Source organism: Neophocaena asiaeorientalis, unplaced genomic scaffold, assembly GCF_003031525.2.
Source record: "Neophocaena asiaeorientalis asiaeorientalis breed wild unplaced genomic scaffold, Neophocaena_asiaeorientalis_V1.1 scaffold88, whole genome shotgun sequence".
NCBI classification, from domain to species: Eukaryota; Metazoa; Chordata; class Mammalia; order Artiodactyla; family Phocoenidae; genus Neophocaena; species Neophocaena asiaeorientalis.
The window spans coordinates 1,005,263-1,019,731 of NW_020175683.1; positions in this window are offsets into that span (position 1 = coordinate 1,005,263).

Below are 14,469 nucleotides of genomic sequence, written 5' to 3' on the forward strand. Positions count from 1 at the left end.
CTTTAACAGTCAAGTTGAGGTTGGATGGGACTCGTGACATTAATCAAATAATATCTCTCAGCAAAGATGTCTTTGATTGTGTTTGTATAACATCCTTAGTAATAAATTAAAGAGATAAGCAGTAATCACCATGCCTTCCTTTATGGCACTTTGATAAGAGAACAAACCAACACACATTTTCACAGGACGGTGAAAAGAATTTGTCTTAAATTCAAATGAAAACAGTGACATCAGCATGATTTTGACCATCAATAATAGGCGACAAGGTCCACAGGAGAAAGCGTTGATATGACCGATCATGTGTGGAGCATCACCGTCTCTGGTAATCATTTGTATAATTTGATATGGAATGAGTAATTTGTATATTCAAAGCAAGTATCCAAGATAGTCATAAAATTCCCAATTCCACATCACCTTTTTCTTAGAAAGAAAATACATATCATCACAAGGCACTTCAGTGATTCTTTAGTCTGTGTTTTTCATAATTCAACACCATAAGAATTGGAATTCACCAATATCCTGAGGTCTTTACATCTTGAAATAATTGTTGGCCAATTAATAGCAGCTAACAATATTAGCTAATATAATCTGGGATTTTTTATATACCAGGTAATGTTGTAAGCACTTTGCATATATTATTTAATCCCCAAAATAACATTATAAGGTAGGTGCTGCAAGAACTATGAAAGGTCTGAAATTTTACCTGAATTGCAAGCTAACAAATTAGCCTACCACAATTTCATGGATGTTAGCAGAAGATATGAGACTACTGGTTCAAAAACAAAGGGCAGTTTTATTACTCATAGTAATAGTAATTGCCAAAGTATCCACATTTTCTTGTGTAAGTTCCCTTAGCCCACATTCCCACAGAGCAACATGAAAAGAGCCAGGTTACAATGCCCGTGCGATGGGTTAAATTAGAGAACAGGAGCCCTGAACTTGGGGAACCCAAAATTTCTGTAATTGGCAGTAAGCATTATTGCTTGGGAAGGAGACATTATTTATCTTTCCCAAGGCTGTTGCATCCTTAAAAATATAATCCATAACAAATGTAGTCAGTGACTCTGCTCAAAAGGCATGCAGAAAAATGAGTTATGGTTAATTGCCTTCCAATATGTACCAGTATTATTTCCATTTTACAGATAAGGAAACCGAGACACAGTAGAGCCAAACAAGGTCACGTAACTAGTCATCAGTAGAGTTAGGTTTAGAACTGAAGTAGTTTGACTCCAAAACTCATGCCCCGAACAAAAATATACCTGATTAAAAAATGATTGTGGGTGACTATCTTTGAAAAGAATTCAAGAAACTTTGAGCAATCCATTACCTTTCTACAGAATCATACTAGAAGTTAAAATTCAGTTAGTGTTACTGTTTGCCTAGATTTTTCAAATTATAGTTGGGACACACTTATACCCTTTTAAAGATTAGGGTACAAATCGCATGATAATAATGCTATGTAAAATCATGTATCTATAAAAGGTAACATTTCAAGGGATCTGATGCATATAAAATATCCTCTGTGATGTTCTCAAAATAAGTTCTTCACTGAGGAGATAATGAGAACTTCTAAACTGTTTGGAAACTACAGCCTCCTCATGGCTATTTTATTTCCATTTAATCAGTGAATATTAAAAAGCATTAGTCCACAGGAGACTTATCAAGGCAAAAAGTTTTAACAAAGCCCAACTGCCATCAGCAGTAAGTGTTTTCCTCATAATAACTGTCTTAGTGACTTGATCTCTTCCTCTGTTGAGAAACTATCTGATCCTAATCAGTGTCTCCCATTAATATTGCAACAAAGGCCAGCGTCTTTCCCAAACACTTTACTCCATCTTTATCTCAGAAAACACTGATTAACTTTTTATTTTAATAGAGAATAGTAATGAATAAATGATCCATGAAGTTGAATCCCAAAATATTTCCTAGATGATGCGTTATCAAGTGCTTTTATTGATAGTTTTTATAAGAAGAGTCTGTTCTCTTGAAAGATCCCCTCTGTTTTGCCCGTCATCCCAAGTACAATTTTCACAGATAGCTCTCAACTTTCTGCATGCTGATTACTGCACTGTATCTTGCTTAGGTACTCTGGTATAAGATATCATCCCCAGAGACCCAGACCTCGAGTCACATTCCCACACCAAAATCCCCAGTTAGTCTTTGCTTAGTTTGTTCCTATGAGGGCTTACTGAAAGGAGAAAATTGAGACAATAGGAAGGCAAAGAGGCATCTAAATAAACTCATATGTGTTCGACTAGACATTGACAGAATCTGTGCTGGTTTTGAGCATTTATCTTTAAAAAATAAAATCCGGGCTTCCCTGGTGGCGCAGTGGTTGAGAGTCCGCCTGCCGATGCAGGGGACACGGGTTCGTGCTCTGGTCCGGGAAGATCCCACATGCCGTGGAGCGGCTGGGCCCGTGAGCCATGGCTTCTGAGCCTACACGTCCGGAGCCTGTGCTCCGCAACGGGAGAGGCCACAACAGTGAGAGGCCTGCGTACCTCAAAAAAAAAAAAAAAAAATCTATACAGAGTATTGAAGGGAGTTTAGTTTGAGAACTTCCGTAAAGAACCACTTAGAATTAGAAAAATTAGTTATTAGAAACTAATTAGAAAATTAGTTATTTTAACTGTTAAAATCTTGGGTATGTCTAAAATCTGTATCTGTTCAAGAACTAGCACATTATCTCAGTTATCTTTTATTGACTGCCTTTTGGTGGGCTATTCCAAACAATTGCATAATTCTCTATAGTTAATGAGAAATGTGGCTGAAATTTCTGGATTATTTCTAACTTCAAGAGAATGATAAGATGCACAGAATTCTTGGCTTGCTATGATCCCTTACAAACTGATCGAGCTCTCCAGAATATGCACCTTGTGGGTAGTGGTGGGAATAAAACACTTCTCCTTATTCGGAGTAATAAATTTAGTTTCCGAGGATACCTAGCTCATCCTAGAATGAGAATTGGCCCAGCTATAGGGTTACAAATATTATGTAGTATATAATGACAAAATACTTTTCAGTACTTTGATCGTTTGACCTCTTTCAAAGCCTTCTTTCGTTACGTAGTGCACACTGGTCAGGGACGTACACCCATGCATTCTATCGTGGCTCGTGGGTGCTTGAGAGTTCATCAGTCACATAGACAACTGAGGAATATACTTTTTTATTCTCTGATTTGTGATTTACTTAGATTTTTGAGGATAAGAGCTTATAGAAGGAAATCGTCTAACATCAGTAAAGCAAACAAGCAACTGAGAATAAAAGAACAACAGGCACAAAGGTTCCTTTCTTTTCTTAATTCTTTAGTAGAATTTCGGAAATAATTGAGGTCAGAGGCACTGTGGAGGAACTGAGATCAGAGAATGGTCTGTGTGGAATAAGAGCCCTTAATTAGCCTGTTTTCTTCTCCAGAACCTCTGTTCTTTCTCACAGTCACGTACTAGACCTCTCCAAGTTCTGGACTGAAAATTTTAACTTCAGGTATTTATTTTTAGTGCCTGGGATTTTAAGCATCCATTTCTTCCCATGCCACCCCAGAAGTTCTGGCTTCTTGGGTGGTCCTAGAGTCCAAGTGAGTCTGAATGAGTCATGGACCCCACACACCTGGACCCTACCTGGGACTGTGTAAACTTTGGGCGTATGAAGGCAGTGATGGGTTATATGTTGTAGGCAGACAGATGGTGTGGAAAGACAGAGGGGACAGGAAGAGAGAAGAGGTACACACTGCTTATTCCCAAGTAAATACCACAACACTAGCTGGTTAAAATTTCCATTGCTCTTATATTTTAGAACATTTAAGACTACTAAAAGATGCTAACTCCCACTGAATTTTCACTGTAATAGAAAGATTACAATGAAATAGTGGCTGGACATATGTTAACATGTTAGTTGCCATCATGTAGATTTCAAACTAAAAAATAGGTTTGATTCCAAATCACCGGTAAGAGTGTCTCAGCTTTTACCCTTAGAAGGAAGTAAACGTGTCAGAGGCAAACAGTCTTTATTTATGTGTTTGACATTTGTGGGGCCTCCCGCGTGCCAGGGATTATGCTAGGCACTGTTACCCAGCAGCAGGTTAACAGACGTTGTCCCTGCCCTTGGGAGGCTTCCCATCTTGTGAACTAAATGCAGAGTATAAAACTGATTGAGCTAAAATACTATAATATCCAGAGTCCCAGCTGCCAAACCACATTTAAGTTAAGGAAAGAAAAGAGAAGGAATGATCCACATGTGTGTCTCATATGAGGATTTATAACCTCACTCAAAAAGTTTTTTGAATCAAATGTATGCATGAGCTCATATCCCATAGTCATAACAAATAATGTTTGTATTGCTAATAATATCACTTTCTGTATGAGGAAACTGAGGCTCAGAGACATTTCAGTGACTAGTTCAGGTCACACTAGACCCATTAAGGAAAGAGCTGGAATCAAACAGTCCTCTCAACACATCCTCTCCTCTCTCTTTTATGAAATGAGTCTTGTTAGAAGTGGCAGGAGGCAAGAGGCCCGACATAGCTAAGTCCCTTCTGACACAAGTAAAAGAAAAATCTGCAAGTCTTAACTTTACATGTCTGTCAGAGCAAAGAATTTCAGAGATTGTTATGGAAACTGGTATTTCAGTTTCTTGGATCTAGCAACCACATGGGGGGGGAAAGGGAGAGAGGACAAACATAGAGCATGTTGATTAATTTCATGGAGTACAGTCTTTTGCAATAAATCCCAAGATTAATGGTGAGCTGTGTGTTGAAATAAAGCAATTATTGCATTCCTGTTTTGCTAACTGTGTGGAGTAGGACTAGAACAACATTTACGAAACTACAAATCACAAACGTGCGTTGAAGTGCTTGTTTTTCCCTATAGAAGCTTGAATGCTTGACTGTTGGACCAAGCAGCAAATCTCAGCTTGCCTCTGATATTTACTAATTATTGAAGTGTGGTTAGGACAACAAAGAAAACTGAAAATACTTAGGAGTACCATTAAGCAGAGACTGTGTCAAAGCCAGGTGCTGAGTTTTCTCTGCTTTTTAAGTTTCTTATTCATACTCTATCTTATTCATACTCTATCATACTCTATCTCTTTCTTATTCATACTCTATCTTATTTCCTAAAAGTTTTGTTTTATGTAGTGAAGCTTTCTTTTTCAAAAGGAGTGAGATAAATTCTGATTTATCCTTCTTTTCTTTTCTCTCCTTTTTTTTTTTTTACGGCCTTGACACTAAAGAGCAGTAAACAGACTGCGATGTTGGCATCACCTGGTAGTTGGTTACAAATGCAGAATCTCTGGTCCGACCCAGACCTACAGAATCAGAGTCTGCATTTTAGTAAGATCCCCATACGTTTGAAAGCACAATAAAGTTCCACAAAAAATCTCTCAGGACATTAGGACAATTACATGAAATTAGTTGTATAAGGGAGCTAATGCTGATTTACAAATCTAATAGTGTAAATGACTTGGTCTCTTACAGAGATTGTCAAGTGATCATGGATTGAACATCTATTTGTAGAGCCTCCACCATGTACCAGGTGCAGAGTGAGGAGGATAGATTCTACACTGTATTGCATTGGCCAGCTTTCATATAAGTTTTGTGACTTATTTTTCCCTCTTAAGTTTCAAACGTCTCATGTCCCAGTAGGGAGATGACTGTTTACTTTTAAATTGGACACATCACAGGTCCTGTGAACACATACATATGTGCAAACATTGCATTAACTGAAACTAATTTTGAGTGGGTTCTTTGTTTACGGATGGGACCTGTCAACAAACTCTTATTCAACTGAAAACATAGGTAAAAGACTTCAGTATCGATGCTGTAAAGTTGAAGTGATTGTAACAGAAGCCCTGTGAAGAGAAGTGTTTTGGCTATGTCCACTCACCGTATTCCGCCTGGCCCAGGTGGCATTTGTGTCCACTCCCAGGGTACATAAACAGAAGCTTCTCTAGATTTCAGGTGATGCCTTGTTGTGTGTATCATTCTTCCCCATTCATCCCTGATGTTGGTTTCCTGGCTTCAACAGTCACATTTCTTCCTCTATGTAGGTTTTCTTTTCATTGTCTTTTCATGACCCCACCATTAATCTAACAACTTTCATTCATAGAACTCGGGAACACTGAAAGCAATGAAGAGACTGGGTAAAAGAGGGAAGACCCTTCATCATTTTGTTAGCACCATCAAGCTCACCACAGTGAGAAACAAGAAGGTAAGTCTCTATCCACCACAGTGAGAAACCAGAAGGGTAAGTGATGCCTGTTTTCATTTTCTAAGAGGCAGTGGAAAAGTTGAGTAAATTAGTTGCATCAGATGAGGTGTTTAATATTGCCATTGGTGTTGTTCTTCTCATCCGAATGGAGACATGGGCCAATGTAATTTAAGTGCATTTAGAATACCAGCTATGCAGAAGACTTTCAGATATATTGAGTAGATGTGGAGCAAAGGTTCTCAGTCCTGGCTGCACATTAAAATCACCTGGGTAGCTTTTAATATGCACTCGTGCTGCAGCTGCACCTCTGTGTATTCTGACTTAATTGTTCTGGGATGGGGTCTCATGCAGACTTGTGTGGACCTCAGTGTATATTCAAATATACATACATATATATGAATATATGTATTCATATTTATATATCATTATTTCATTTAATATATATAATTATTTCATTATTTTATATAGAGTTGTAGCTCTCTTTTTCTGTCATATATATATATATACACACACACACACACACACACACACACACACACATTTATACAGAAACAGTGACAGTTATTTCTTTGGATCAGAACTCTGAACCATTTGTGCTTAGGTTTTTATAAAAATTGCCACGTTTAATACTGCACATAATTTTGGTATGTGATAAGAGCTTCTAGATTTCTGAGGTTATGAGACACAGTTTACAAAGCGTTTCCTAGTCTTGGTGTCCATAATGTTAGATAGCAATTTAAGAACTCTAACAAGAGTATAGGTTTTTGTATATAAAATAATGAGATGTGTGTATATTATGCAGTCCAGATTACTGACTCAATATTTTAGTTTCCAACTGGATTGTTGGCATCAAGACAGACACAAAAAATCTGTTAAGAAGTTAAAATCAATGCCATAGCAGCAACTTAATTGGTTTACTGGCTCTAGGTAGATAAAATCGGCAAAAAAGATTTACAGCCGTGTAACAGGAGAATCATAACCTCTTATAAGATGATTTTTAGCCTATATATAGTTTAAGTTTACTGTTGCACTTATTCCTAATTAAATCATCTGAGGTCTGCCTTATTTTGAGTTTACTATTGTAGCAGCTCAGGTTGTGAGACACTATCTTGTGGGGTAACAAACTGGCTGACTTGGGATCCTCTGGCCCCTAGTTCAGAGCTCCTCACATTACTCACGGCCCCTGCCAGCCTAAGACTTTCAGCTGAGTGTCTGTAACCAGGGTCTCAAAGAGCAAAGCCATGTTTCACATTTGGCGTGATTCCTGAAGTATTGTTTCTTTCAGTTCCCTATACACCATGAGCCATGTTGTCCTTAACATAAAAACCAAACACAGAGTGCCGTTCTTTGGCCTCTTCAAGGGAATATTACATCTGATATTGTTTAACTGGCAAGTGACAAGGCTTAGTCAACTTGCAGAAAAACAACGTCAGGGATTTTGCTACGGGAAACAAAATACATATTGGCAGAAATTTAGCCCTGGGTACAGAGCAGCTTTAGTTCCTTCTACCTGCCATGCTGATTTTCTTCACACTTAACCAAAATCGTAAAGCGAACCCAGCTCAGAGCAGATGAAATATGGAAACAAGTGTGAAGAGAACAGGTCAAAGGGGCCCAGTGACTCAGAGATTAACCACTGGCGTCTTACTTCTGGGATTCAGGACATCATGAAAAGTTCCTTGTTGCAGTTCATAAACCCACCAAAGATTTAAGGCCCTGTCAGCATTCAGAGCATCACCTGAAGGAGGTTGAGCCATGACTGAGCCTAAAAATGAAATACATTTTTATGTCACTCTGGTTTACATGCTGGGGAACTAGGAACAGATCTTTGTTCAAAGCCCTGTTGCACAGGCTTGTTTCCTTAAGATAATACAGTATTTTTTCATATCATAAATTCTAGTCTTTTCAGTAAAAAAAAAAGATTCTTAGAAAAATGCTCTATCTTCAAAGAAAATCACAGAAGACATGGAAATTTGGAATTTTGGACTTCCAGTGTTATCAGAATCTAGACAGATGTACCCTTTGACCAAATTATGCAATGGTAATTTATATTTAATTATGTTAGGAATGCTGCTCTTCGAACAACTATATATCATTTTGTGTTCATGTTGAGAATTTTTTTTTTAATTCAAAGAAACAACTTGGCTTAAAGTATTGTGAGTTTTCAGTTACTTGCTTATTCTTCTGTAACTCTTGTTATGCAAAATAGATCACTATTTGGAAATGAATAAACTTATAGAAAGTAGTTTGGGGCAGCGTTAATTGCAGATGAGTTGGATAAGAAGGTATGCTGAAAACACTTTAAAAAAGATAAAGTCGGTTGGAATTCCTTGGGCTTTTTGGAAACTCCTTATCCCTGCTCAGTTATCATTCTGTCTGGTGACCTCCAGCATTGTAATACTTCTAGCAGGTAATAATGTTCAGGATATCTACTTGGCTTCAAGCTCTGTATAGTCCTCAGGATTGCATACCTCTCTGTAAGTCATAAATTGCTTCATATGCTGAGTGGACAGTACTGATTAGAAGATAGGTCACTTATATTGAATGAGTATAAGTTATCACAGTTTGTGAGTAGAAATAGAATATAAGAATTTAGTGAATTCAGAAAAAAACATGTACAGGCCAATAAAATCTTGAGGCTAAACAGGCAAAATAAAAAAGGGGAGAGTGTGGAATGTTTATATTTTTGCAATCACAAAAATGAAATGAGCCAAAAAGTAGTGAGAATTTAACTAGAGTTAGTCTCACTAACAGTGACAATACACATGTATAATCCCTGGTTATACTGCAAATAAGATGCCCACTTTTATGCTTATGAAATTGCCATGTAAATAAAACATACAAATTAAAGGAAGAATAATTGGAGTAATTGGAAAAAGTAATTGGTTAATTCCATTTGGGGGAAGACCTAGGAAGAAGATGCGAGGGGTTTGTGCCATAGAAGAAGTATCAGGACATATTGTCTTGGGCTCATGTGCTAGTAAGAGCTACTAGGTATGATACTTACCAACTGTTCTTCCTGTCACCTTGGTCAAAGTTAACGTAAGTAGTAAACCGTGTGCTTTCATTTCCTCATGGTTTCACCTGTTTCAAAAATTCATATCACTGAAGAAACTGGGGAAAAGGTTGAAACACATTCTCCTGGCTCAGCCATTGGAGTAATAGGGTTGCTTGTTAATTAAAATTTGCTCTTCTGATACTATGGACCTTATGATGACTGAGTTAGTGGGGACATCATTAATAGAAGAGGAGGGCAACACAATGAATTATTTTGAGAACATATCAAATAGACACAGGGGCCACCTTAATTGGGCTCCCACTAGGCAATCTGGGACAATTTGTTCTCAAAAAAGATAATGAGAGTATGGGACTATAACTCATTGAATAAAAAAGAAAAACTTTGAAACCCTACAGATATAAAGAAATGTTGGAGAGAATGGAAAGCTTTTTTTCCACAGTGAGATGCCAACTATTAACTGTAGAAGGAATGATTGAAACAGATAATGACGGTTGGATATTATCAGAGTGGTAGTTGATATCACTAGGAGTCATCAATAGATGCTAAAGGATGGTTAGAAGTTTGCCGAGGATATTGGTGTAAGAATATTTCTCCACAAAATACTAATCAAATAAAAAGGGGGAAATAGTGACTTATAATGGAGAAACCTGATAGGCACAAACTTAACTAAATGATGAGGGGCAAACTCAGCAATTGTGGGACAAAATCACAGCAGTGTGCTTCCTGATAAGACACGCCAAGAAGCAGATTGAGGTCATCCTATAGAGTGGCGTCTGTACTCTTTAACAGCATCTAGCCCATGAAAGACAGGGAAATATTTAGGCACTCTTCCAGATTGAGGGAGCCTGGTGTGACATGGCAGTTGAATGCAATCCATGTTCTTAAACAGATCCTGGACCAGACAGAAAAAGAGGCATTATTGGGACAGTTGATGAAATTTGAACTATGTCTGTGGATTGGATGGTAGACTAGAATCAACGATTCTTTCCTGATTGGGAGGATGGCATGGTGGTAATATGAGAAAGTTCTCCTTGTTTAAGGAACATAATAAAGATTTCTTGGATTTGAATTCTGGCTGGAATCTTTCATGCCAGTATAATATTGGACACATTAAAGAACCTCTCTTAAACCTCATCTTCCTTATCTGAAGAATTCTGATAGCAGAGTTATCGTGGAGATTAAATCAGACAATGCGCGTAACGCTCTTTGCGTGTTGTACATCATACAACCAAATATATTTGGCTTTCCTCATCATCTTATTCTCTTACCCCTAATTCTCAGGACATTTGTCTCTCTCTCTCTCCCTTTAGACTCCGTGCTCTTCTCAGGCCAAGTGGCATTTTCAGTTGTCTTTTTATATGCTGCATGTGACACAGGTCTGGCACACATCGAAGCCTCATCCATCTTATCAGAGTGCATTGTCTGATCATCGACTGATATGTTCCCTCAGGGAGAGCTGACGGGACATGATATGTTTGCAGAGTATGAATGCAAAATTACGCTGGACACTGTTTGAACTTTTGTCTTAAGTCTTGGTCCATTTAGAATCATAAGGGAAATATAGAAGAATAAGATTTTCTATATGCCGTCTACTGCCTGCCTTTCAGATCCCTGCCAAAAAATGTCACAAGGGCAGCCTTTCCTGACAAAGTTTGGCACTTTTGCCTCTGGTGTGGCTGGAAACTATCAGTGGAAAATGATCTTTTTAAAACTCTCTTATGCACTTTGTTTAAAGACATACGTTTTAGTTTAGAGAAAAGGATAAGAAGAGAAAAAAATAATGTGTGGCATCCGAGGATTTCTAGGTCGCCTGAATCCTATTCTAATAACAAATTACTTCAGTGTGAAAAAGGCAGCCAGAAAATAAATCTCAGTTTAGTTGGATTTACTTAAAAGTTTAAAATGGAAATAAAGTAAACTAATGGAATGGTAACCTCCTCCATCCTGCTTTTGCACTCTGTTCCCAAGGAACGGACTAAAGGAACAGATAGAAAACTAGCCAAGCTACCCCATTATGATTTAGACCACAGGGCTTTTTCAAACCCCTCTTTTCAGTAGACCCTGCTATTATTGCTTGTGATTCAAATGATCTTAATTTAAATAAAACTATAATAAGCAATTTGATGTTATCTGAATTTTTGAATATATAAGAATCAAGTGAAACATTAAAAACATTTAAATCCTAATGTCAGAACTACTCTACGTAAAAATAACAAAGTTGTGGAGTAGCAGTGGAGTGCTTGGTGCTTCATTTGCTTTGCGTTATTGTGGGAAAGCTATCCTGAATAAAATAAGCACAAAGGGGTTTCATATAAGTCCTCAACTGGAAATAAACCACTTCACCACCCACTGGCCGAAAGCAGATTACAAAATGCTGGCACACTGAGCACTTGATAGCCTCTCTTTCTGCTATCCTGCAGAAAGATATGTTACTTCTGTTTTTAAGTGAAGCAAAGAAGTCTCAAAAACAGTTGAGGTTTAGATTTAATTGGAAAAAACATTTCTCTGGAAGAGTTTGCGGTTTTGAGGAGTCTCTCTAGATTAATTCTGCATGTGTTTAGCATGCTCACATATTCTCTATTTTGTAGGGTTTGGGGAGGGGGAGGGGGGAAGACAGAAGGCTACATCTTAATTTTTGCATAATATTCTTCAAGTCAAGAATTTACATTTTTTGATTAGTGTATGTAGAATGCATGTAGACTGTCATGATATCCAAGATGCTTTTTTAGTACTCTCTTAGGAGCCTATGTGGGTCATTTAGTAAAGAGAAATGAACACTTGGCTAGGAATTAAGGAACTTGTGTACTAGACCCAGCTTGGCCACTAAGGTACTTTGTAGGACTTACCTAGTCCTTAGACCTCCTTAGGTAATCTCAATTTACTTCTATAAGGAAAGGGAGTCCCTTAAGACCCATTACCATACAAAGATTTAATATTCAATCTTTAACGACTTTTGTGTACCATTTCTTATTTTAATTTCCAGAGATACAGGGTATATTTTGGTGTATTTTCTTATTCTTTCATAATGAATTTACCATAATCTTTTGTAGTAGTTTGGTGTGGGTCTGCTCAGACAAAGTGAGAGCAACTTGAAAACAAAGGCAGTGCCCTTTGGACTCTTGGATCCTTACAGACTAACACAAGAAAGAATCGTGGTAGAGTAGACACAGCTCAGATTTTAAAGTCAGAGAGACCTGGGTTTAAATCCTAACATTACTACTCTGGCATGGTTACAGAGGACACACTTAAAAAGTTTAATGACTAGACAACTTATAGAAGTGTGGGTAGAATCAAGGGAACCAGAGGATTCTGAGGAAACCATTACTATTCATCAGGAAACCATTACTATCCTTAGACCAGGAGAAGTAAGAAAGTGAGTGGTTTTCCCAGAACCCTGGGAGAAATCAGGGCCCAGGGAGAAGGGATCCCCAACAAGACCTGGAATTGTAAAGAACTGCAGCAGTGGTCAGAACCCATTGTGAGTCAGGGGAGAGCAGAGGGAATAAATATGCACATTTCCTCTTCCCACCCATTGATCAGCTGGTGCTTTCCATTGGCTAAACCCAACCAGAAGCCAGAGGGCAAAGGAACGTGGGTGATGGAATCTGTAGAATTTAGATTCTTAGGGTACTGGACAAAGCAAGGAAAGATAGAGAATAGGTCTGTGTGGAAAAAATGGAGTATAATAGCCTCCTAGCTTTCAAGTCATGGGGACATTTATAAATCACTGAGCCTGAGTTTACAGTAAAACATTGATGCTAATATCTCTCCAGACAGTATGATAATTAAAAAGAAAGCATATATGAAAGGGGCTACTTTGCAGAGATGCCTAATAAATAAATACTATTTCCATCCACTTGTTGAATCAGTGGACAAACAAATGAGTAACATGGGGCAGACTAACTTTTGTGCCTGTGAGTCTGGCAAAATGGACCTGTTAGTATACACATACACCATGGTGTGCTAGATAATTGTATTTCCACAGCATTCTCTGAACAGAGAATGCACTGATCTTCTATAGGAATAACTTGAAACTCATGGCACAGAGGTATTCTCAGCATGACTTGTGATAACACAGACTGCTCTGTTGCATTTTGCTGTCTGGTTGGACTGTTTATACGCTGTGACTTGCCTAAGGACTACTTCCTGTGTGAGGTGTCTGCCTTTTTTTTTCAAGCCTTCTTATTAATTGCTAAACACTTGAACGCTCACTAACGAAAGAAAGAAAAAGTGTCATGATCAGGTTGGGAATTGCCGCCTAATTAAAAGGGATAGATGTATAGAGCAGGGAGAAGATACTGAACAACATCAAAGAAATTTGCTGGTCCTACTGATGGAGGAAAGTACATGGAAATAAGATTTATAGGAGCATCAACTTCATCTAAGGAGATTCGTTCAATAAGCATTTCTCAGCTATCTGGCTGGTTAGTAATTCCACTAATGCCTCATGAAATCCTTCGTTTTGAAGTTTTTATTAATTGAAAAATAAAAGTATAACAACAATAAACATTTTAAATGAGCAACTGTAAAAAAAAATTCTCTACAGAATCAATTCCAGCCATTTCATAGGGAGGCTTAGCGTTAGGGAATCTTTTATTCTATTTATACACTGCATGAAAAAGCACACTTCCGATGTATAAGTTTATTTTGATTTACTTTCCATATCTTGAAACAATTACCACCTTTTAAAAATAACTCAGTTATCTAAACTAGGGTTTCTCAACCTTGAGATACTGAGTTTAGACAAGATAATTCTTCTTGTGGGGGCTGTCCTACACGTTGTAGGATAATTTAGCAGTACCTCCAGTCTCTTCTCACTAAATGCTAACAGTACCCCTCCCCCAGGTGTAACAACCAAAAATCTCTCCTGACATTGCCAAATGTTCCCTGGAAGCAAAAAATTCCCCCTTGAGAACCACTGATCTAGGCTGCCCTATTACTAAATGAGTTCAGTGTCCATTTATTCAGGGTGCTTTCCATGCCCATCAACAGATGATTGGATTAAGAAGATGTGGTGTGTATGTGTGTGTGTGTTGTGTGTGTGTGTGTGTATTTTATATATATATATATATATATATAAAATACACACACACACACACAATGGAATATTACTTTGCCATAAAAAAGAATAAAATGCTATTTGCAGCAACATGGATGGACCTAGAGAATATTATGCTTAGTGAAATAAGTCTGACAGAAAGACAAATAGTGTATGATATCACGTTTATGTGGAATCTAAAAAATAAT